This window comes from Lontra canadensis, unplaced genomic scaffold, assembly GCF_010015895.1.
Source record: "Lontra canadensis isolate GAN:19392208 unplaced genomic scaffold, GSC_riverotter_1.0 scaffold84, whole genome shotgun sequence".
NCBI classification, from domain to species: Eukaryota; Metazoa; Chordata; class Mammalia; order Carnivora; family Mustelidae; genus Lontra; species Lontra canadensis.
In genome coordinates, this window is record NW_022631078.1 from 5,748,738 (window position 1) to 5,771,551 (window position 22,814).

General features: G+C 50.9%; 1 protein-coding gene across 3 annotated transcripts in view; it reads left to right on the top strand.

Annotated features, from left to right (window-relative positions):
- Positions 1-22,093: 22,093 nt before the first annotated feature.
- TTLL1 (tubulin tyrosine ligase like 1) overlaps positions 22,094-22,814 on the top strand; it is a 30,170-nt gene continuing 29,449 nt past the window's right edge. For all 3 annotated transcript variants that reach the window (XM_032882832.1, XM_032882833.1, XM_032882834.1), the window contains exon 1: positions 22,094-22,226. The gene's annotated coding sequence lies outside the window, so the exon portion shown is untranslated. The remainder of the gene's footprint in view (positions 22,227-22,814) is intronic.

Genomic DNA, 22,814 nt, shown 5'->3' on the forward strand with positions numbered 1-22,814 from the left:
ATCTGTGACCACCAACAGATAATCCTTAGTAAACACCAGCAGACTTTAAACTTCAAGGCCCCTCCCTAAAGGCTCTTCGGACACCTTCGGATTTTGTAATCCCTTGAGGGTCCCCAGGTCACATCTCCTCGAAGCTCCAGAAAGCCATCCCATCCCTCGCGGGAGCCACGGGTTGCCTTACAGGCAGGAGTGCGGAGCGCTGTAAGACGGGGCCCCTCTCCAAGTGCATCCCCTGAGCCTCAAAGAAGGGAAACAACGACCCTGTGTCCCGTGGGCCAAAAAAGGCATGACCTCTCTGCAGAGAATGCTTCCCAAGGGGTCTCGAGGCTGAAGGCACCCAGGCACATAGTAGGTGTTCAACAAACATTAGTGGAACAGATGAGGAAGGACAGTTCCAGGACAGATGGGGGACAGAAGTCCCCAAGGGAGGGGTGGGTGAAAATATTTTGCTTTGCAAGGGTCCTAACATAATAGGCTGATCCAATAGTTGAGGAGGAGGCAAAAACTTTTGAATAAGAATGGGGCCTGTAGGGGTGCCTGGGTGGCTCAGTGGGTTAAAGCCTTTAGCTCAGGTCATGATCTCAGGGTCCTGGGATGGAGTCCTGCATCGGGCTCTCTGCTCAGCGGGGAGCCTGCTTCCCCCCCCACCCCCCACCGCCTGCCTCTCTGCCTACTTGTGATCTCTGTCAAATAAATAAATAAAATCTTTTAAAAAAAAAAAAAAAAGGAATGGGGCCTCTATCTGGCCTTGGCTTCCTATTAGCCCAGGAAAGAGCCCCAGGTGAGACGTCTAAGGAAAACAACAACACTAAGGAGAAGGGTGGCAGGCACCACTGTCTGCCTGTTCGGGTCCCCCAGGCCCATGGCTGACCACTCTGTATTGTCTCCTGTAATTCTCATGACCTCCTCTTGCAGCAGAAATGGCCACCCTGGTGTCACAGACACCAGAGCACCAATCAAAGGTCTCAGAACAACCCAGAGAGGATTATGGTCCCATTTTACAGATCCAGAAGCTGAGGCTCTCAAAAAGGAGGCTGGAGGGCCTGGCCGGTTCAATCAGAGGAGAATGTCACTCTTGATCGCTGGGTCCTGGGCTGGAGACCCACATGGGATGTAGAGATTACTTAAATAAGCTTAAAAAAAATAGGGGCACCTGGGTGACTCAGTGGGTTAGGTGTCTGACTGGCTCAGGCCATGATCTTGGGGTCCTGGGATGGAGCCCTGTGTCGGGCTCTCTGCTCAGCGGGGCATCTGCTCTCCCTACCCCTCTGCCTCTCTCCCCATCCTTTCTGTCTCTCTCTCTCTGTCAAGTGAATAAATAAAATATTTAAAAGGAAAAAAGAGGATGCAAATTGTTGAAGACCACCCAGCCAGCTCTTGGGCAGCAGAGAGAGTCCCGGTCCCACATCCTACAGTGCCCTCGTACCCTTTTCACCCATTTACAGCTGGGCGCAAACCTCCCAAGCCTCAGTTTTCCTTTCTCCATAGAGATTTGCTGGCCTGTCCCAGGGCCATCAGGCCGTGAATCCTGCTCTGTAAGAGAACATCATGACCCAGAGGGACAGCCCCTTCTTTCCCAGGGATCCTCCATCCTAAGGAGCTGCTTCCAGGGGCCTTGGATCCTCCAGCACCAGCTGAAAACCTCCTGCTGAGGCTGTGACCCTTTCTCTCAGTGGTTTAGGGATCCACCATCCAGTAGTTCCTCTGGCACCAAATTGGGGTTGAGTTTTGTCCTTGATATGACTTTTGGGGGGGATCATTCATTTAACAAATATTGATTGACACTCTATGGCAGGCAGGGTGGTAGCTGACGGGGGTCTAGAGATGACCCAGGTCAGCAGGGAGCCCCCACCCAAATCTTGGAGCTGGTGGAGGAGAAAGCAGCCAACAGGAAGACAGGGCATTGGGCAGCTTGGCACACATAGGTGCTCAAGGAGGGACAGTGGAGTATTCTAGCCAGGATGGCCACAGGAGACTTCCTGCAAAGACCAAGAACCGAGGACAGGACCTTCCGTAGGAGAGAACGGTCCCCTGCCCAAGGCAGGAGAGGGGAGGAGGAAGAGTTAGGAGCATCCCAGAGGGCCGGCCGAGAAAGTATGTCTGGGAAGTGCCAGCCTCTGTGGCCAGGGCCCCCCGTGGGGGAACCAGGCTCTGATGAGGTTTTTCAACGGTCCTGTCATTCCACTCACCATCCCAGACTCTTGTCCTCGCCTTGGGACACCTTATCTGGAAAATTCTCCAGCTTTGAGAGGCTTTGTAATATCAGGAGGGACCCATTAAAGGGCTTTGCTGTTCTATCCTGGGTTACGCCTGAGGTCCTTGCCAGGAGTCCAGGAGCTGGGCAGGCCAGCTCCTCCCAGCAGCCCATCACCCGCGCCAGCCCAGTGGATGTTTGGGGGGGCACCTTTGTGGGGTGAGAGGAGAGGCTGTCGAGAGTTGTGTGGGCTGGGCGTGTTGCCGGGGTCATTTCATGTAACCCTCCTGCACCCCTGCAGGGTAGGTGTCCCCATGGTACAGATGAAGAAACTGAGGTCAGAGAGGTGTCCTAATGGGTCCAAGGCCACATAGCTGAGAGATTCGAGGGCTGGGGCTTGAACCCAGGTCCCTCCGTCCTGTCTAACGTGAGGTCTGTAGATAGGCTTCAGGAAGTCTGAACCCCTTCAAATGGAGCAGAATCTCGTGTGGGCTATAATATACGCTTTTTCTGCAGAGGGAGCCTGCAGCCTGGTGAGTGAGACGGGGGACCGTGGGATCCCTCGGCACTGAATGTGCATCCTGCCTTGATACCTTGTATGGCCACAGACAAGTGCTTCTGGAAGTTTTCCACCTCCCCGGCTGCTGAGGGAGTAAAAGACAGGAAGTCCTCAGGGTGGTGCCTGGCACACAGCAGGTGGTCAGGGAGCCCAGAGGCTTTTTCTCAAGGAGTAGACTTGACCTGTTCGCAAAGAAGCGGTATCTTGGAAGTACATGTTGGATTAAATGAAATAACACACTTTTACAAACCAATGTGCCCAGTACAATCCCACATTTTGAAAAAATTCATATAGAAAAGTCTGGAAAGAGGGGTGTCTGGGTGGCTCAGTGGGTTAAAGCCTCTGCCTTCAGCTCAGGTCATGATCCCAGGGTCCTGGGATGGAGCCCTGCATCAGGCTCTCCGGTCAGTGGGGAGCCTGCTTCCTCCTCTCTCTCTCTCTCTGCCTGCCCCTCTGCCTATTTGTGATCTCTGTCTGCCAAATAAATAAATAAAATCGTAAAAAAAAAAAAAAGAAAAGGAAAGAAAAGTCTGGAAAGAAATATAGGACTGCAGAATGGGAATAGTGGTCATCTCTAGGCCTAAGGATAAGTGGTATAATTTCCTGCCTTGTGCTTTTCTGTAGTTTTCTGTATTTTCCAGATTTTCTCTACAGATGTGTATTAACTTGGTAATCCAAAAAAAAATTTTTTATAAGACAAGGATGAAGACTGTTCGTTTGTTTGTTTTTTTTAAAGATATTTATTTATTTGACAGACAGAGATCACAAGTAGGCAGAGAGGCAGGCAGAGAGAGAGGAGGAAGCAGGCTCCCTGCTGAGCTGAGAGCCCGATGTGGGGCTTGATCCAAGGACCCTGGGATCATGACCTGAGCTGAAGGCAGAGGCTTTAATCCACTGAGCCACCCAGGTGCCCCTGAAGACTGGTTTTGTCTCAGGATGGAGCTAGGCCAGAGACAATGGCAAATCCCTAGCTCCAAGTGAGATAAGACCAGGACAGAAGTATATAACAGGTCTCAGGCAGAAAGTGCTAGACCTTAAGAGACAAAAAAGAAGGGAAAACTGAGTCCAGCTCCTTAGAGAGGACTCAGACATATCAGGAACGTCTTCCTGGGAGAGGAGGTCTTTGAAGGGCTAGATTTGAAGACTAGGAGGGGGCTGCATTTTGACCAAAAGAGTAAGATGGGTTCTGTCCTATTGTCCTGTGGGTACTGGGGAGCCATGGAAGGGTTTTGAGCAGGAGAGGGACGAGATCTTCAGGAACTGGACCTGCCAGCCATGTGAACTGGTATTGGAGGGCAAATGAAGCCCTGAGTCTGAGAGGGCCTAGCCTCCATCCAACTAGTGGAAAGGCCCAGCTGCCCCTCCCCCTTGCAGTTGGCCTCCCCCCCCTGCACCTGGCCTCCACCCCTGCAGCTGGCCAGCAGCATTCCCTCCACTTTGTCTGCACATCTGGCCCTACTGTGCTGTACCCCACAGCTAGCAACGCTCTCTATGGATGGAGCTATTGGGAAGACTCTGGGAACTTCATTACAGTCCCATTTTGCATGCCCGGAGACCGAGGCTCAGCGGGAGCACTGAGGATAGAGAAGATAGGATAGGATAGAGAGGTGCGGTTGCACTGGGATGTGGCGGGGGTTGGGGGCGGGGGCTTCTGCTCCCACCTCTGTGAGCAGGAACACAGTCTAAGGCCTGGAAGCCTCAGTTTCTCTCACTTGCCCGGAAGCAGGGACAGCGACACTCAGCTCATAGGGTTGTTGTGGGGAAGGCAGCGGGTGCCGGAAGAGATTGTCATGACTGTCCCAGGTCTCTCCGTAGCTGGTGGGGCAACTTCCATCCTTTTTTACCCGGTTTGCTTTACCTTCCTCCACAGAACCTTCGGTATTCACAAACCCGTCTGTTGTCTGACCCCCGCTCCCCACTGAGACTAAGCCAGACGGTGTGTTCAGGACTCAGAGAGGAAGTGCTCAGTCAGGGCTCTGCGAGCAGCTCGGGCTTCCCTATTTTAGGTCTGCTTCCTCCCTCTGTCCTTACATCACTTCTCCCCCTCGAACCACATTTTAAAATAGTTTCTATGACAGCTCGAAGCTTCCTTTTCTTCATTAAGGGAGGGTAGGGGGAGGTCCTGCTGCTTTACAACCCGGAGTGGGGGGGGCAGTATGTACAGATATTCACGCTGGTGTCTGCGGAGCTTTTGAGGGGAGGAGGTGGGGGCATTCTCAAGAAACGGAAGGGGGTTGGTCCCCCTGGAGGAAGGTAAAGCAAACCCCTGGGAGTCCAGGGACATGGTGGGGGTCGGGGAGTTTCCGCTGGGCCCTGGGTTAAAAGACACCCCCCCACACACACACACACATACACACGAGGCCGGCCCTGCCTGGAATTGCTGCTGGGCAGGTGTTGTTGGAGTCTACACAGATCAGGGCGGGGCTGCGTAACCCCACAGCGAGCCGCGAGAGCCCTGGGACACAGGAACCAGGAATCCAGGCTGTGTGACTGCGGAGGGCACTTGGCTGCTCTGGGAACTCCCAGGGAGCTTCAGGGATGACTGAGATCAAGGTCAATGGCCAGAATCAAGCATCTGTGCATCCTCGGTTGGGACGCTGCTGGAGATTGAGGGGAAGTTGGAGGTGGGGGAGGGTCCCTGGATGCCCAGAACCTGGAACCAGGTAGATCCTTCTCCCAGCTGTAAGCAGGCTCTGGGGGCAAGAGTCAATGGCAGTAAGATTATTTTATTATTATTAATATTTATTATTATGTAATATTTTAAAAAATATTTTATTTATTTATTTGACAGAGGGAGCACGAGCAGATGGAGAAGCAGGAAGCGGGAGAGGGAAAAGCAGGCTCCCCGCCAAGCAAGGGAGTCTGATGTGGGGCTCGATCCCAGGACCCTGGGACCATGACCTGAGCCAAAGGCAGACACCCATGACTGAGCCAATAGGTGCCCCAGATCATTTTTTTCTAAAGGTTTTATTTATTTTACTTGAGAGAGAGGGAGAGAACACAAGCAGGGAGCAGCAGAGGGAGAGGGAGAAGCCAACTCCCCATTGAGCAAGGAGCCCCAACATGGGACTCGAACCCAGGACTTGGACATTACGACCTGAGTTGAAGGCAGACGCCTAACGGACCAAGCCACCCAGGTGCCTGAGTAGGATTATTTTTGAAAGACAAGGCTGGTTCTTAGCTGCTTGAGTTATGTCTTGGATATCCAGAGAGCTTACTTACCCTGGCTGTCATTTCCCTCAGATCTCTCCCCAGACTCTGGAGGGAGCCTCCACACAGTGGAGAATTCACAGAAGGCTACCTGTCCTCCAGCCTTCTAGTGTCCTCTGTCTGTTGCTAACCCCTGGAATGGGCAGGGCCCAAGGCCTCCTGGCAGCCTCACACCCGCTCTGCTCAACCAGGACCCCTGAGAGCGACGAGCTGGTGGGAGCATCCGGGGCCAGCCCCAGAGCCTCGGAGCCACGGAGGGAGGCCACAGTGCGAGGCAGGACCACAGTGTCCCCAAGAGCTGGGACAGAGCTGTCCAAAAACAGAGGGCCGAGGCCCCATCGAACTCCGGGGAAGAACAGAATTGGACAACCCAAAGACGTCCAGGAGGCTGCTTCATCTCCCCGCCCAGCGAGAGGCATCACAGGCCTTCAGAGCCCAACTGGCTCATCCCCTCCCGCGCTCACACCCGTCTCAGTCTTGGCTGATGGCAGCCCCACCCTTCTAGATGCTCAGGCTGGAGACCCTAGAGTTGTCCTCCACTGTTCTTTCCCTCACGCCTCCCTCGTGAATGCAGGCCAGGTTCAGGGACTCCTTCCTTCCTTCCTTCCTTCCTTCCTTTTTTCTTTTTTAAGTGAACGCCACCTCCAACGTGGGGCTCAAACTCACGATCCCAAGATCGAGAGTCACGTGCTCTACTGACTGAGCCAGCCAGGCGCCCCTCTTTGGGGACTCAGTTCTAGTGAATATAATGTGAGAGAAGGAACACTCTGGGATTTCCAAAGCCAGATGTTATAGGACAGCTCTCTCCTGGCTCTGGATCTCTTGGATCACAACAGCGGGCACCCTGTGAGCACCCCGTCTGACACCCCCCTAGGAAGTGGGTCCTTCCTAGTGCGCTGCGTTTCTCTGTTGCTCACATACACCCAGGGTCCTCTTACACAGAGTAAAAGCCAAAGGCCTCAAGGCCCCACCTAACCCAACCCAACCCAATTTTACATTTTCAGCCTCATTTTCACCTGCTCACATCATTGCTCATTCTGTTCTGGCCACACTGGCTTCTGTGCTATTCCACAAACACGGGTTCACGGCTATCCCAGTGACTTCGCACCTGCTGTCTCCTCTGCCTGGATGGCTCTCTCCTTAGAAATCTGCCAAGTTCGTCTTCTCCTCTCATCTTGGCTCAAACGTCGCCTTCATTGGGGACCCACCCTCTGTTCCCACTGAACACTGTGATCCTGACTCCCTGTCTTGCATTTACTGCCTCTTACCCAGCCCTGTGGTTCTTAGTTTTGTTTATTGTGTGTCTCCCCCAACTGGCCTATAAGCTCCACAAGGACAGGGAAATTTGTCTAACCTTTTTCCTTTTTTCCCTGCTGTGGCCTCAGAGCCTAGAACAAGGCTTAACAGATAGTAGGCACTCAAAAAATATGTGTTGAAGAAAGTAATAAAATACAAGTGGCTTGGGGTGCCTGGGTGGCTCAGTGGGTTAAGCCACTGCCTTTGGCTCAGGTCATGATCCCAGGGTCCTGGGATCGAGCCCCATATCGGGCTTCCCCTGCTTTGTGGGGAGCCTGCTTCTCCCTCCCTCTCCCTCCCTCTCCCCCTGCTTGTGCTCTCTCTCTCTGTCAAATAAATAAATAAATAAAATCTTTTAAAAAATACAAATGGCTGGAAAACGAATAAAATGATCTTCACCTTTAAGGGAAATCACAGAAATGTAATTTAACGTTGATGTAATGTAACATTGATGAAAAAAAAAGAACCATTGATGAGAGACCCCCTGGGTGCCTTAGTGGGTTAAGCATCCGACTTTTGGTTTCCGCTCAGGTCATGATCTCAGGCTCCTGAGACTGAGCTCCGCATCGGGCCCTGCACTGGGTGCGGAGCCTGCGTGAGATGCTCTCTTTCTCCCTCTCCCTGTGCCCCTCCCCTCCCCCAGCACATGCACTCTCTCTCTCAAAACAAACAAATCCCCATTGATGAGATGTCCCTTCTCATGCAAAGGGAAATGTATTTCAAAAGCACATGGGAATTGAGTGAGGGTGGACAGAGGGAAAGTGACCTCAGGCCTTCCCAGTGTGTGGGGGGCGCACACGGGATCCACGAACACAGAGATGTCTCTCTGCTGTGCCCTCAGCACCTGGGACAGTGTCTGACACAGAGTAGGTGTTCACTAAAAGTGAGTAGAATGAACACATGATTAAACAGATCTTTCTGGAAGGTAATTCGTCAATTTATTGTTTTTATTTTATTTATTTTTACTTTTTAGATTTTATTTATTTATTTGAGAGAGTGAATGAGTGAGAGAGAGTGCACAAGCAAGGGAAGGGGAAGAGGGAGAGAGAGATAGAAAGAGAAGAAGACTCCCCGTTGGGCAAGGAACCCAATGTAGGGCTTGATCCCAAGACCCTGAGATCATGACCTGAGCCGAAGGCAAAAGCTTTAACCCACTGAGCCACGCATGCATCCAGAGTTCTCTGTTCTTATGAAGTGTGCTGTCCATGGAGTGAGAGAGTTGGGTAAACGAGAGAAAATCAAGTATGGGACCCAGCCCAAGTCTCCATCAGCGGGGGATAAACCTTATCGTCTCTACGCAGCCAAGGAAAGTTTGAGGTAGACGGACACATGCTAACACAGACAGACATCCGTACCTCTGCTGGGCTGAATGAGAAAAAAATGTTAGAGAATCATATGCATCATATGAGTTTATTTAAGTTGAAGAATATTTTTCATTTTCCTTGAAAGATCTATAAGGAACATACCAGAAGGTGAAGACTGATTAATAGGCGTGGACATTATCAAGCAGTTTCTTTTGACCCTTGCACATTATTTGCAAGTTTTCCAATGAACATCTATTATGTTTCTGGCCATAAAACAATAACTTTTTAATAGACATTATGATGACTGAAAGGAGCCAGACATAAGAGAGAATGTACTGTGCAATTCCATTTATATAAAGTTCAACGAACGGTGAAACTAATCTATGGTGATAGAGAGGAGACTAGTGGCGAGGTCTGGAGGTGGGGGTGGGTATGGGCTGGGAAGGGGCACGAGGGAATGTTCTAGGGTACTAAGGAGGGTGATCGCGGGTTACGTATATATAAAACACTCATCCTGCTGAATTCTTACGATCTGAAAGCAATTTGTAAGATTTTTCCGGTATGTAAATTAAAACTTGATCCTACAAAGCGAGATTAAACAAAACAAAGCCCACTGCATCAGACTCGAAACAACCCAGCATGAGGATTCTAATTAAGTCCCAGATTTTTGGCTGCCAGGAGGACTTGGCAGGGCGAGCCTGTGCTGGAACCGCAGGGGCCAGCTTTGCTGCGGACAGGGATAGCATCACAGACGAAAGCGGGACCCGTGCCTTCAAGCAGATTACGGAGGCTCAACCGGCCAGGCCACTCAACTCAGGGCCACGAGAATTTACTAGACACGAGCTCGGGCCAAAAAAGCAAAAGTCTCGGCTGACCAAAATAACCTAATCTCACGCAGCCTGTCAGGGGGATGGAGAACAGGCCTCTGATCCATCACAATTCCAGGAATCCGGGGTCAGGGAGGGGATGATATGCGCTGCAGAGGCCTGGTGGGGTTCCCGGGCAGCGGGCCGTGGGCGACCTGCAGCAGGGGCTGCCCCTCTTCCCTGCCAGGGGCAGGTTCAAGGCCCCAGGTTATCACTCAAGTCAGGCCTGGCAGGAGTGCCCAGGCCCACGTGGCTGTGGGCAGGAAGGAGGCCCGGTCCTGCAGAATCTCCTTTGGCCCAGAAATAACACCCCTTCTGACAGCGGAGTTTATCAGCGCGACAGCAGATTTTTTCAAAACAGTAAGAGCAGATTCGACCGGGTCACACACCCATGCTGCACAAGGATGGGTGGCCCCACCATCCGGGCCGCTGCGGCCCACATCTCTGCTCTGGGGGACGGGACACCCCAAGCAGGACCTCTCCCAGTCCGGCTTCCTGTGGCCCATACACCCTGAGAGGGGTGGGGCCCAGGGACGCTTTCACTCCCTTGTACCCTGTAGCTGTGTGGCTCACAGATGAGTGACTGTCGCCTTCCCTAGCACTTTCCAACCCGTGGGACACCACAACCTATCGGACAAGTACAGTTGTTCCCATTTCACACAGGAGGAAATTAAAGTCAGACAGGGGATGGCGGGGGCTGCTGATGGGACCTCAGGTCTCCTTCCAGGCCTGCAGGGTTCCCTGTCTCGGGACTGCTAGTCACAGCTGTCTCAAACATCCCCACTCCAGCCTCGGAAAATGAGAAGGAACCCGGGGCGGGGGGGTGGGGACAACAGGTTTCTGGAATCTTCTTTTTCCTTAAAGTTCTGTCATCTTGCTTGTCCTCTCTTCTGAAGAAGTCTGTGTGTTACGATTGTCCCACTAAAATGAAGGAAACGCAAATAAAAGCGACAGAGATACGACCCAGTCATCAAGCTTCTGATGACATGCAGTGTTGCAAAGGTGTGGGGGGTGGGGAGCCCTTTCTTCTTGGGCACCTGTGCTGGGAATACATATAGATACGGCTCGGAGGGCAGCCTGGTAAGTATCTCAGAATGTGCCAAATGTGTATGTCCTAGCACCCAGATCCTCGCTAAAGGACAGTCTGGGTAGAAGGAATGCTGTGAGCAGAGGTATGGAGGCTGGACCATCCGAGCCAGTCTGACTCTTTGCCTCAGAAGGAGAGAGCTTCTAGGGGCACCTGGGTGGCTCAGTGGGTTAAAGCCTCTGCCTTTGGCTTGGGTCGTGATCCCAGGGTCCTGGATTGAGCCCCTCATCGGGCTCTCTGCTCAGCAGGGAGCCTGCTTCCCTTCCTCTCTCTGCCTGCCTCTCTGCCTGTGATCTCTGTCTGTCAAATAAATAAATAAATAAAATCTTAAAAAAAAAAAAAAAAAAAAAAAGGAAGGAGCTTCTAGCCAAGCCAGGTGGCAGGAAGGATCATCTCCATCAAGGACAGGGCTGAGCGCTCTGGGAGCCAATGAGCGTGAAGGAGGCCTGGGCTGGCTGCCCACTGGGGGCTGGAGGCTCACTGCTCAGCCTGCATTGGGTCTGGGAGGGTCTATTCTATTTCTCTTGTGTAGTCTGGTGAAGTGTGCATTGTGAACCCATTTCACAGATGAGGAAGCTGACTTCAGAGAGGGTCAGCAACTGCCCCAAAGTCATACTGCAAAAACAAACAAACAAACAAAAAAACAAAAAACACGGTCCACAAAAAAACTGTGAACTCAGTTATGTCCAATTCCCAATTTCAAGGTCATTCATTCATTCCCAACCCTGCCTGTGGCATCTCCACGGAGCAGTGTGATTCTGGGAACAACACAGGGTGTAGACAGCCCCTGCCTCAGGGGACTCAGCATCCAGAGGGGAGGATGAAACTGGGAAAAAGTATTCAGCAAATAGCATAGGGCCCTGAATCCTGCTCTGATACGTGGGTCGTTTTGGAGGTGGAATTGGAAGTTCAGGGCTTGGGAGAAAAATAAAAGCCAGCATAGCCTTTCCAGGAGTGTGTGCCTGTTTCGGAAAGTCTGCCCAGGAGAATATTCTCCAGCGCCTGCGCCAGGTCCGTGCAGGCCCCCGACGCCCTGCGGGGCCTGGGCCAGCCTCGTTGTCTCCACCTGCCTCCTCGCCTCTGCCAGCCTCAGTTTCCTTCAGTGCTGCACAGGCGTCAACCTTAGAGGGCCACCGCCGGACGTCATGGATCCCGAGGTGGGACCTGGCCTCACATTTTCCTGCCTGAGGTGTGGTAGCTTCACTCACTGGCAGGAATTTTCTCTGGTCTTCTTACCAACACCCAACCCCTACCCGCCTCCTCATTCCTGTGTCTGGCACAACTGCCTCTGGTATAGTTTGCAGGGGTGAGGGGTAGAGTGGGGGGGGTGCTGGAGGGAGGAACGAGGGCTCCTGACATCAGCATCGGTGAGAGAGGGGAGCCTCAGCACTCACGCATGCAGGGAACTGTCCTTTGTCCTTCCCAGTCGTGAGGGGCCCAGATTGAGCAGTCGCAAGCAGGGGGTGAGGCAAACGGGTGACTGGCCAGCGCCCCCAGCCCCCACACCTGGGCTCCGAGTTCCCGGAGCTGCATCCCCATTTCTCAGCCTCCTCCACGTCCACGGGCACTCTGCCTTCCCTGCTGGTCATGCACAGCCTGGTTACCTCCAGCGGCGACGAGAGCAAGGGAGGCAAACTCGGAGTCCCCCGGACTTGGGTTCAAAGTCCCTCTGGATCTGGTGTCCCCTCCCTCCATCCCGCCTTGCTCCCAGCACAGCACTACACAGAGGACTGGACTGGATACCGGTGCGGACAAGGGCTCCATTCCTGAGCCTCAGTGGCACTGGACGGGGGGTGGGGGGAGTGAGGGACTGGGCAGGACCCCGGCTCTTGGGAGGAGCAGCCCCCCCCATCTCTCTCACTGGCTTTGGGTCAGTGCTGGGGGTGGGGTGGGGCACGCGATCTCCCACGAGTCTGAGATTTGTTTGGAGAGAAGGTTTGGACTCCATTGGACTCCTCAACCCCCATCCCTGCCCATCAAACCTGGGTCTTGTCGTGAGGGGAACACACACACACACACACACACACACACACACACACGGCGTGGGGTCCTCATCTGAGTGCTTCTCTTTCATTAATAATGAATAATAACAGTGACACGAATGAATGCTACTAGAAGCCGCCCCCTGCGCCTGGCTGCTGGCCGACCTGGGTTCCACGTGGCCTGTAAACCGCCCCCCCCACTCCCCCCATTTTTCTGTTTTAAAGAGGAAGCGAAGTATTCAAAACCAGAGCTTGTGGGCGGCTTTCAGGGATATAAATCGATTCTTTCGTCATTGTTTTTTCCTCCACCGCCGACTAAACACCTACTCAGCCTCACCTGCTGGAGGGTCTGAACACCTGGGACCCCCCAGGGCGAGGGGACAGTTGCGGGAGCCCAGCATGAGGGCAACGGGGCGAGGTCCCCACAGGCTTGGGAATGGGAAGGAAGGGCAGGAAGGGGGCCGGGAGTGAAAACTGGGCCCCCCACAGAAACGGCCGCCCGGCTGGCTGTTCACTGGGGAACGGCATGAGGAGGGCCCGTGCCTCCCGCCAGCTCTGGGCACTGAGGATGCTCTCCAGAGGGTAGCACAGAAGCTGGAAGGCTTTCGACCCCATAAGGTCCTCTCAGGCCCACGTCGCCTGTGAATGATTTCTACCCTCTGCTGTCTCTGCGGTCCGGGTCACCTAGCTAGATGAGGCTGGAGAGGCCATGAGACCCAGGGGTCCCCAAACCCCTTCCTCATTCAGCTACCCTGTGCCAGCCCTGAACTGGGGACAGGAGGAAAGCTGGGACCAGCTCCCACAAGCCCAGGCTCCTGGACGGGGCCGCACGGCATCCTAGGCCCTTCCCACTACTCCTAGGCCAGGTTCCCTGTCATGTGCCAAGCCTGGGACAAGGGTCGTGAGACAGGAAACCGAGGGGCTCAGGGACTGCATTTTCTGCCCGGGGTTCCACAGCCAGAGAGCTGGCGAGACTGAGATTCGAAGGGAAGCTGGTGGGACTCCCAATCCAGGGCTCTTTCCTGCTCAACCATGTGGACGGCGAGGGGGCCTTGGTGTGTGGGAGAGGAGGTAGAGAATCTCTGGAGGACAGCATGGCAGGGGATGGCAGGAAAGGACAGGTGTGCAAGGGGCTTGGGTCAGAGAAGACAGACCACTGATTCTGAAGAAAAGAGAGGAAGGAAAGGGGACGGGGCAGAAGAAACTTGCAGACTATGGGGGGAGATGAAGGCCCCAGACACAAATGTGGGTGTGGGGAGGTCGGAAGTTGCTGGCCCGGCAGAGCCGCGTGTATCTCTTCATACACCACCTGGTTCATTTGCCTTTATTCACCTACTGGCTTATCCTTTGCTCTGCCCGCAGGAATGTGTGCCGTTCCCACCGGAGCCGAGCCTGGGATAGGCATTCAATAATTATTTGTTGAATGAATTAATGTTTGTTTTTTAATGTTGGTCACGACCCACTAAACAGAGCTCACAGCCCACCGGGGGTTGTGTCTCACTCCTGGACCAGCACCTAGAAGGGGCCTATTCGGGGGGTGGCCCTTTCCAGCGGGGAACCCCGCTTTCCACCCCCTCCCCATCTCTGTTCTCCCAGTTTCTGACCCCCCAGGGACTCTATTCCTTTGGCCCCAGGCCAGGCAGCCTGCTCTCAGGACTTCAACCCTTGAGCCCGGGGACCTTTACCTCCCTCCCAACCCCTCCCCACCCCACTTGCTAGAAATGGTCATAACAAAGCCAGAGCTGGGCTCCCGGTGCACAGCCCCTCCCCATCCTTGGTAGATTCTCAGTCTGGAACCCCTTTGTCTGGCCACCAAGCCCCGCTTTCTGGCCTCCATTCCACAAGGTGCTGAGGTGGGGGAGTTAGAAACACCGGTAAGCCAGAGCCTGGGGGTGGGCCTGGGGCAGCGCTGGGTGCTAGTGGGTGGTCGGATCCTGGGCCTGGGGTGGGTGGGGGCCTGGATCCTACAGTGGCAATGGGTGGGGGGCGGGTCATGATGCCTCAGAGCAAGGGGCTGGGGCTCCATAAAAGTCCTTGACTCTGCTTTTTTATCCCATCCATTCGGACGGCTGCTATTTAAAACAAAGATGAAAACAAACCCAGAAAATATGTATTGCTAAGGATATGGGAAAAACCTGAAATCCTTGTGCCCTGTCGGTGAGCATATAAAATGGTGTAGCCGCCATGGGAAACAGTACGGTGGTTCCTCAAAGAATTAAAATTAACTTACCATGTGAGCCAGCAGCTCCCTCCGGGGTAGATATCTGAAAGGACTGGAAGCAGGGTCTTGAACAGATATTTGCACGCCCATGCTCAGAGCAGTGTTATTCGCAGTAATCAAAAGGTGGAAACAACCAAAATGCCCATGGCCCGATGAATGGATAAGCAAAATGTGGTTTATACACACAATGGAATATTATTCACCTTTAAAAAAAGAAGGTGATCCGGACACCTGCCACAACACAGATGGGACTTTGAGGGCGTTGTGTTCAGTCACAAAAAGACAAATAGTGTCTGATTTCACTTATATAAGGTCGCTCGAGTAGTCAAATTCGAAGAGACAGAAAGTACAACGGCGGTTGCCTGGGGTAGGGGTGGGGCGGGGAGAGGACCCGGATAGGCATTGTTCAATGGGTAGAGTTTCAGTTTTGCAAGGTTAGATGAGGTCCTGGGGATTAGTTATAGGACAGTTTGAATACACTTAACGCTCCTGAACCGTACACTTGAGATGGTAAATTCTATGCTATATTTATTTTGCCATAATTTTTGTAAAAAATGGGAGGATACAGGGACGCCTGGGTGGCTCAGTCGGTTAAGCGTCTGCCTTCGGCTCAGTTCATGATCTCAGAGTCCTGGGATCGAGCCTCGTGTCGGGCTCCCCTCTTCCGTTCCCTCTGCAGCTCCCCCTGCTTGTGCTCTCCCTCCACCCCAGTAAATACAGTGACAGAACACTGAGGCCTGGAGCCCCTGGAGAGACCAGGCCCGGAGTGACCGGAGTGACCGTACCTTGGTGGGTGGGAACTCCGAGCCCGTGAGGCTGCGCTTCGCGCTGGCTCCACTAGATGGCACTGAGTGGAAATGGTGACGGCCCTTGGAGGAGCTCGTGGGGAGGGTCCGGGAGTCCTCCCATCAAGGCTAGGAAATGCCCAGTCTCTGCAGGAGGTGGTCCTTATTTTCCGGGCAGTAGTGTGAACGGTCGGGTTTCTGGGCTTCAAATCCAGGCTGTGCCACTTACAACTTATACAAATTTTCACTTTTTTAAAAAAATTGACAGACAGAGATCACAAGTAGGCAGAGAGGCAGGCAGAGAGCAAGAGAGGAAAGCAGGCTCCCGACGAGCAGAGAGCCCGATGGGGGGCTCCATCCAGGACCCCGAGATCATGACCCCAGTCGAGCGCAGAGGCTTTAACCCACGGAGCCACCCAGGCGCCCCCAAATTTTCACTTTTTAATTGATGAAATTAAAAACATGATTGAATATAATTTTTTTCTTGGAAAATACAGGTCCGCTAATGAGAGGGATGTAATTTGGGGGAGGGGTGTAGGAGGGGGATAGATTTCACTTAATTGGGGTTCAAAGTTAGTGTGTTCTCTCGTCCAATCAATTGAACCGCTCTTAGTTTTCTTGAATTGTTGAAAACATGGCAGGCAGGATTTGGCCGTGGTTTGCTGTCTCTCCTGACCTAGAATAGTAACTCTGTTAACTCTATTTCCTTGGTATGCAGATCTCCTTTTGCTGAGTTTTGTGCCTTTGTTGTTCTTTAATATTTTTGTCTGAACTCTTAAAAAAAAAAAGATTTTATTTTTTTGACAGAGAGAGAGCACAAGTAGGCAGAGAGGCAGGCAGAGGTAGGAGGGGAAGCAGGCTCCCCGCTGAGCAGAGAGCCGATGAGGGGCTTGATCCCAGGACACTGAAATCATGACCTGAACCAAAGGCTTAACCCACTGAGCCACCCAGGCACCCCTGAACTTTGTCTTTTATGAACTATCTATTCTCGTTGGGTAATGGACTGAATGCTTACATCCCCCCCCAAATTCATGAGCGGCAATTCTAATCCCCAATGTGATGCTGATGGAAGGCTCGGCCTTTGGGAGGTGATTAGGTCACGAGGGTAGAGCCTTCATGAATGGGATTAGTGCCCATACAAAAAAAGAGACCTCGAAGAGCTCCCTAGCCCTCTCCTGCCACGTGGGGACACAGGCAAGAAGACTGTCTATGAACCAGGAAGTGGAGTTCTCAGCAGACACCACACCTGCTAGCGCCTTGATCTTGGACTCCCCAGCCTGCAGAACTTCGAGAAATCAGTTTGTGGTGTGTGGAAGGCAACCAGTTGCTGGTGATTTGTTATGGTGGCCTGAGCCATCGAATACCATGGTTTCAGCCGAAACATGAGACTGCTCTCTGGGGAGGCAGACCAACCGCCCATTAATTCCATTAATAAACTTTCTGGCCAACTGTCAGCGCGTGTATTTTCCTCACACTCCCTCTTGCTTCTTATCTCCAGGGCATTCCAGGGTTTTGTTCAGAAAATGCACCTTTTTTGGAGTGGCCCTCTTTTGCATGTTTGGGAATATTTGTCCTCATTTTACGGGGGGTTGCCCCATTCATCTGTTCTCATCTCATCTGGCAAGAATTCCTCACTGTTTTGTCTGTCGGGAGTATTTCTTCTAGTTTCCCAGCGATGTCACAGATCTGTAGCAGATGGTCATTTATGTGGAAACCTAGTTTGGAAACTGATCTTTTCTGAGTAAAAACTGTTTCTGTAATTTAAATATCTCAGCACTTCAAGAGAATAATGCCCTTGAAAAGAACTTAACAACCAATGTATTTACATTGGCACAATTTCAACTTAGTAGTTTATGCAATTATTACCCTTCAAAACATACAAACTGGGAGTTGCAGTAACCTGTGTTGTGACATCGCCACGTAACAGCTCCCGTGTCGCTCTACCCACGGGGACTCCCTGATGTGGGCAATGAATCTTGCCCTGCCTGCTGGACCCACCAGCACCAGGGACAATGCCATATAGCGAATCTGTCCTTAGCAACTACAGATGGCCTGATACAGACAGATGATTTTTTAAAAGAGATTTTATTTGAGAGAGAGAAGAGAACGAGCAGTGGGTAGAGGGAGAGGCAGAGCAGGGAGCCTGACATGGGGCCAGATTCCAGAACCCTGAGATCATGACCTGAGCCAAAGGTCGATGCTCAACAGACTGAGCCACCTGGGCGCCCCGAAGAGATGGTAAAACCTTTAACCTTTTAGGGTAAGTTCTCTATTTGGATGCCTTTGCTATTTAGACTCTTGAATGATTTCATCTTCTGTATTTTTCTATTTCTTCTGTCATTTCAGTGAGATTTCGGGGTGTGAAGAGAAGTACATATGTTCAGACTGCCCTTTCAAAATTGAAAACAGTTTGTTTCTTTATTTTATTTAAACTTTAAAAAATTACAAAATAGTACTTTTGCACTACTAAAATTCAGACAAAAAATATAGGCTGCAAAAAGAGAAACTACCTTCTATCCCAGCTTCCAAAAAGAAGGACTCATTTAAATTAGCAAGCGTTTAAAATATAGTTACAACTAATATTAGAAAGGATTTAGTATAAAGACGCCTGGGTGGCTCAGTGGATTGAGCCTCTGCCTTCGGCTCAGGTCATGATCTCGGGGTCCTGGGATCGAGTCCCGCATTGGGCTTTCTGCTTGGCGGGGAGACTGCTTCCTCCTCTCTGTCTCTCTGCCTACCTTTCTGCCCGCTTGTGATCTCTGTCTGTCAAATAAATAAATAAAATCTTTTAAAAAAAGAAAGAAAGGATTTAGTATTGTGCATATTTTTTCAGACTTCTTAATGCTTTTTAATTTTAATTTTTTAATTTTAATTTTTATGCTTCTTAAATTATATGTGATGCTTATACATACAAATTTTAATTAAAAATTTATTTTTATTTATTTTTAAGATTTTATTTATTTGACAGAGAGAGACACAGCCAGAGAGGGAACACAAGCAGGGGGAGTGGGAGAGGAAGAGGCAGGCTTCCCACCAAGCAGGGAGCCCGATGCGGGGCTCCATACCAGGACCCTGGGATCATGACCTGAGCCGAAGGCAGATGCTTAATGACTAAACCACCCAGGTGCCCCTAAAAAAAAAAAAAAAAAAAAATTTTTAAGAAATCTCTACCCCACGTGGGGCTCAAACTCACAACCCTGAGATCAAGAGTCATAGGATCTACCAACCAAGCCAGCCAGGCACCCTATACATAGCAATTTTAAAAGCCATACTATACAGGGGCACCTGGGTGGCTCAGTGGGTTAAAGCCTCTGCCTTCGGCTCAGGTCATGATCCCAGGGTCCTGGGATCGAGCCCCGCGTCGGGCTCTCTGCTCAGTGGGGAGCCTGCTTCCTCCTCTCTCTGTCTCCCTGCCTCTCTGCCTACTTGTGATCTGTCTGTCAAATAAATAAATAAAAATCTTTAAAAAAAAAAAAAGCCATACTATACAAACAGTTGTGTAATTTGCCTTTTTTATGTAATATATCATGCATATATTTCCAGGTCAGCATACGTAGATCCACCTTATCCCTTTGAATATGTAAAATACTATCTCATTAAATTGATGAACCTAAAGTAGCAAACCAAACTTGTTACTAAACATTTTATATTCTTTTTTTTAATCTTTTTTTTTTAAGATTTTTATTTATTTATTTGACAGACAGAGATCACAAGTAGGCAGAGAGGCAGGCAGAGAGAGAGGAAGGAAAGGAGGCTCCCCGCTGAACAGAGAGCCCCACGCGGGGCTCGATCCCAGGACCCTGGGATCATGACCTGAACTGAAGGCAGAGGCTTTAACACCCTGAGCCACCCAGGTGCCCCAACATTTTATATTCTTTCCAACTTTTTATCATTAGAAAAATACTGCATTAAATGCTCTTGTACATATATCTTTGTGAGTTTCTATAGAATGAATACCTAAAATTTGAATTTTTAGGTCAAAGAGTATATAATTAAATATATTACTCGTTATAATTTTAATGAATACTGACAAATTGCCAGCCTCCCAAAAGCTGTATTTTTACCAATAGTGGATGCAAGTGCCTTTTCTCCATATCCTTTCTAATATTAGTTGTAAGTAGATTTTAAATGCTTGCTAATTTAGTCAGCAAAACCACCTCATTGAGAGGCGCCTGGGAGCCTCAGTCAGTTAAGCATCTGCCTTTAGCTCAGGTCATGATCCCTGGGTTCTGGGATCCAGGCCCACGTGGGCTCCTTGCTCAGTGGGGAGCCTGCTTCTACCTCTCCCTCTGTCCCTCAACACACTTGTTCTCTCTCTCTCTCAACAAGTAAATAAAATATTTTCCAAAAAATGTTTTTTAAAAAGATTTTATTTATTTATCTGACAGAGAGAGAGACAGCTATACAGGGAACACAAGCAGGGGGAGTGGGAGACAAAGAAGCAGGCTTCCCACGGAGCAGGGAGCCCAATGCGGGCCAATCCCAGGACCCTAGGGCCATGACCCAAGCCAAAGGCAGAGGCTCAACAACTGGTTGTTACCAGGTGCCCCAGTAAATAAAGTCTTAAAATAAACAAATAAACAAAAAAACCACCTCACTGAAAATTTCAGTATCATTAATTTTTAGTGATTTGGGCATCTCTCCACATTCTTAAACATTTATTTTTACTTTTTGTTGTATGATTTGTGGTTCCATCTCTTCCTCCAAATTAAAAGTTTTTTTCTTATTGATTTGTGCAGACTCTTTGTATATTGTGGATATTAACTAATGTTTTGTCATATATGATGCACACATTTTCAATTTATCACTTAATTTGGCTGATTTTCTTTTTGGCCTCTTGCAAGTTATGCTTTTTACAACCTGTGAGGATGGGTCTTTCTAAGCACAAGAGATGCCAAGCTGGAGAAAGGTTGACAGATTTTAAGTACTTTAAAAGTACTTTAAAAGTAAAAATGTTGGGGTGCCTGGGTGGCTCAGTGGGTTAAAGCCTCTGCCTTTGGCTCACTTCAGGATCCCAGCTCTGCATAGAGAGAATCTCTGCTCAGCAGGGACCCTGCTTCCCTTCCTCTCTCTCTGCCTACTTGTGATCTCTGTCTGTCAAATAAATAAATAAAATCTTAAAAAAAAAAAAAGTAAAAATGCTAAGGAGTCTGGTTTTCATCTTGATGGCAATAGAAAGCCCTTGATGACTTTTTAAACTAGATTTAACAAGATTGGATTAGCACCAAGTATCTCCAATTCCTGTCTCTTCCTCAGGGGGTTATCTGCCTCCCAGTTAATTCTTCACATTGGTCACATTTTTTTTTTTTTTTTCTCTTCTCTGTTGATCTCTCGGCAGTGGTTGTCATCAAGCCTTCTGGTATTTTGGCTGCTGGCGACACTCTTTGGAATGGCACATATGCTACACAAGTATACACAAGGTTGGGGTAAAACATACACTTTCCTAGGTGCTAGCCACCAGGAATTTAAAATCGTTTCTGCCCCTGAGAGATGATCATTACTTCTGTATCTCTGGGGAGAAACTGTAATTGAGAGACTGGGCTGTGTGGATGCCCAAGCAGCTAGAACATATCGGAGCAGGGTTGTAAAATTCTGTTTCTCCTTTTTCGTGCCGCTTCTAAGTGCACTTGTGTGGCTGACAAACATCTGGAATACATGCTTTTATTTTGAATTATTTCAACAATTTGAGCAACTATTATGTGCTATACCACCTGCTATTTTTTTTTTTTAAAGATTTTATTTATCTTTTAGCAGAGAGCCTGATTGGGGGACTTGATGGGGGCCTCGAGCAAACGACCCTGGAATCATGACCCCAACCAAAGGGAGTTGCTTCAGCAACTGAGCCACCCAGGCGTCCCGCCTTTTCTTTCTTTTCTTTTCTCTTTTTTCTTTCTTTCTTTCTTTCTTTTTTTTTTTTAATAATCTTCCTAACAACCCTTTAATATTAGTGCTGTTATTCCCATTTATAGAAAAGAAAACTGAGGCTCAGATAGGGAAGCGACCTGCCTAAAGCCACATAGCCGTGATTTTGGAGCGAGGATGCAATCCAGGTCTGACCCCGGTTTTAAATTGCTCACGAGGCCGCGCTGCCTCTTCCTAACAGAGAGTTTACAAAATATAGTTTCAGAAACTAAATCAGCCCCATGCTCAGAGGGCACTGAGCATGAATGAGGGGACCTTTGAGTACTGACTTTACATTTACTGATTAGTACGACTTGGGCACAGGATGACACCTAAGGACACTCGACCCTGCGAGGTCGGCGCTACCTGCAGTCCCAACCTTGCAGACTGGGAAGCTGAGCAGCAGAGGAGACCAAGGGCGCTCCAGACCCGGGGCCCAATTCCTCACATGGCTCTGCCTCCCACTGTCAGGCTCGACCTCGCGCCTCGACCTTTCTCGACCTCTTTTTTGGGTCCTGAAGGCTGCGAGCCTCCCGGCGATGGACCGTCTTCCTCTTCGTAGGATGCCCCCCCTAGCTGGGGGCCTACAGACGAGCCAGGAAAATGTGACCCCGGAAGCAGTCGCGGCGCCCGCGGCGGCGTCTTCGGTTGCCAGAGCGCCGCCCCGGAAGTACAGCTGGGCGCGCGGCGGGCCGGTCCGCGGGGCTGCGAGTGGCGTCCTCCTGCCGGCGCCGGAGTGGGGCTGGAGGCGGGGCCGGGGCACGGCGCGGGGCCGCCCAGCTGCGCGCTGCTCCGCGCTCCTCCGGGCTCTGCGCCCACAGGTGAGGCCCCGCCGCCGAGGCCGCAACCCCGGACGAGGGTGTGGCCGGCCCTGGTGGACGAGTACGCATGCGCGAGCGGGTCTGAGCGCCCAGGTCTCCGCGGCCGGGGACGTGTTGTTTGTTTAGGGGCTGCTTGCCGGACCCGCGTCCTCCCGGAAGCCTGCGCTGACCCCTGTGCCCCCGCTTTTCCTCCGAGCTCCTGTGACTTTCCCTGTGCTGCCCGGTCGTTGTAATTGCATTCTGATTCATATTGGCTATCCCAGAATTTTATCGTTTAGGCTTTTCCCATTCGTTTGCAGTCTGTGTTGTTTCTCCCGCATCTTTTGCAGGGGGCGGGGGACCTGTGGTGACAGCGCTGGTTAGGAGATGGATTCGTGTCCCCCGCCCTGCCTGCCCTCCTGTGCTGGATTGGACCTGAGCATTTCTCCTCCCTGTTTGTCAGTCCAAGAGGGTGGGAGGCGGAGGTAGCCGAGCACCCCATAGAGTAGCCGGGGCATTACAGGGAACTCGTTCTAGAAGTAAAAGAATCTCATTGTTGTAAGCAGGTTAGGGTTTGCAGAGAGGCTCTTTGTTCACGGAAATATTGTA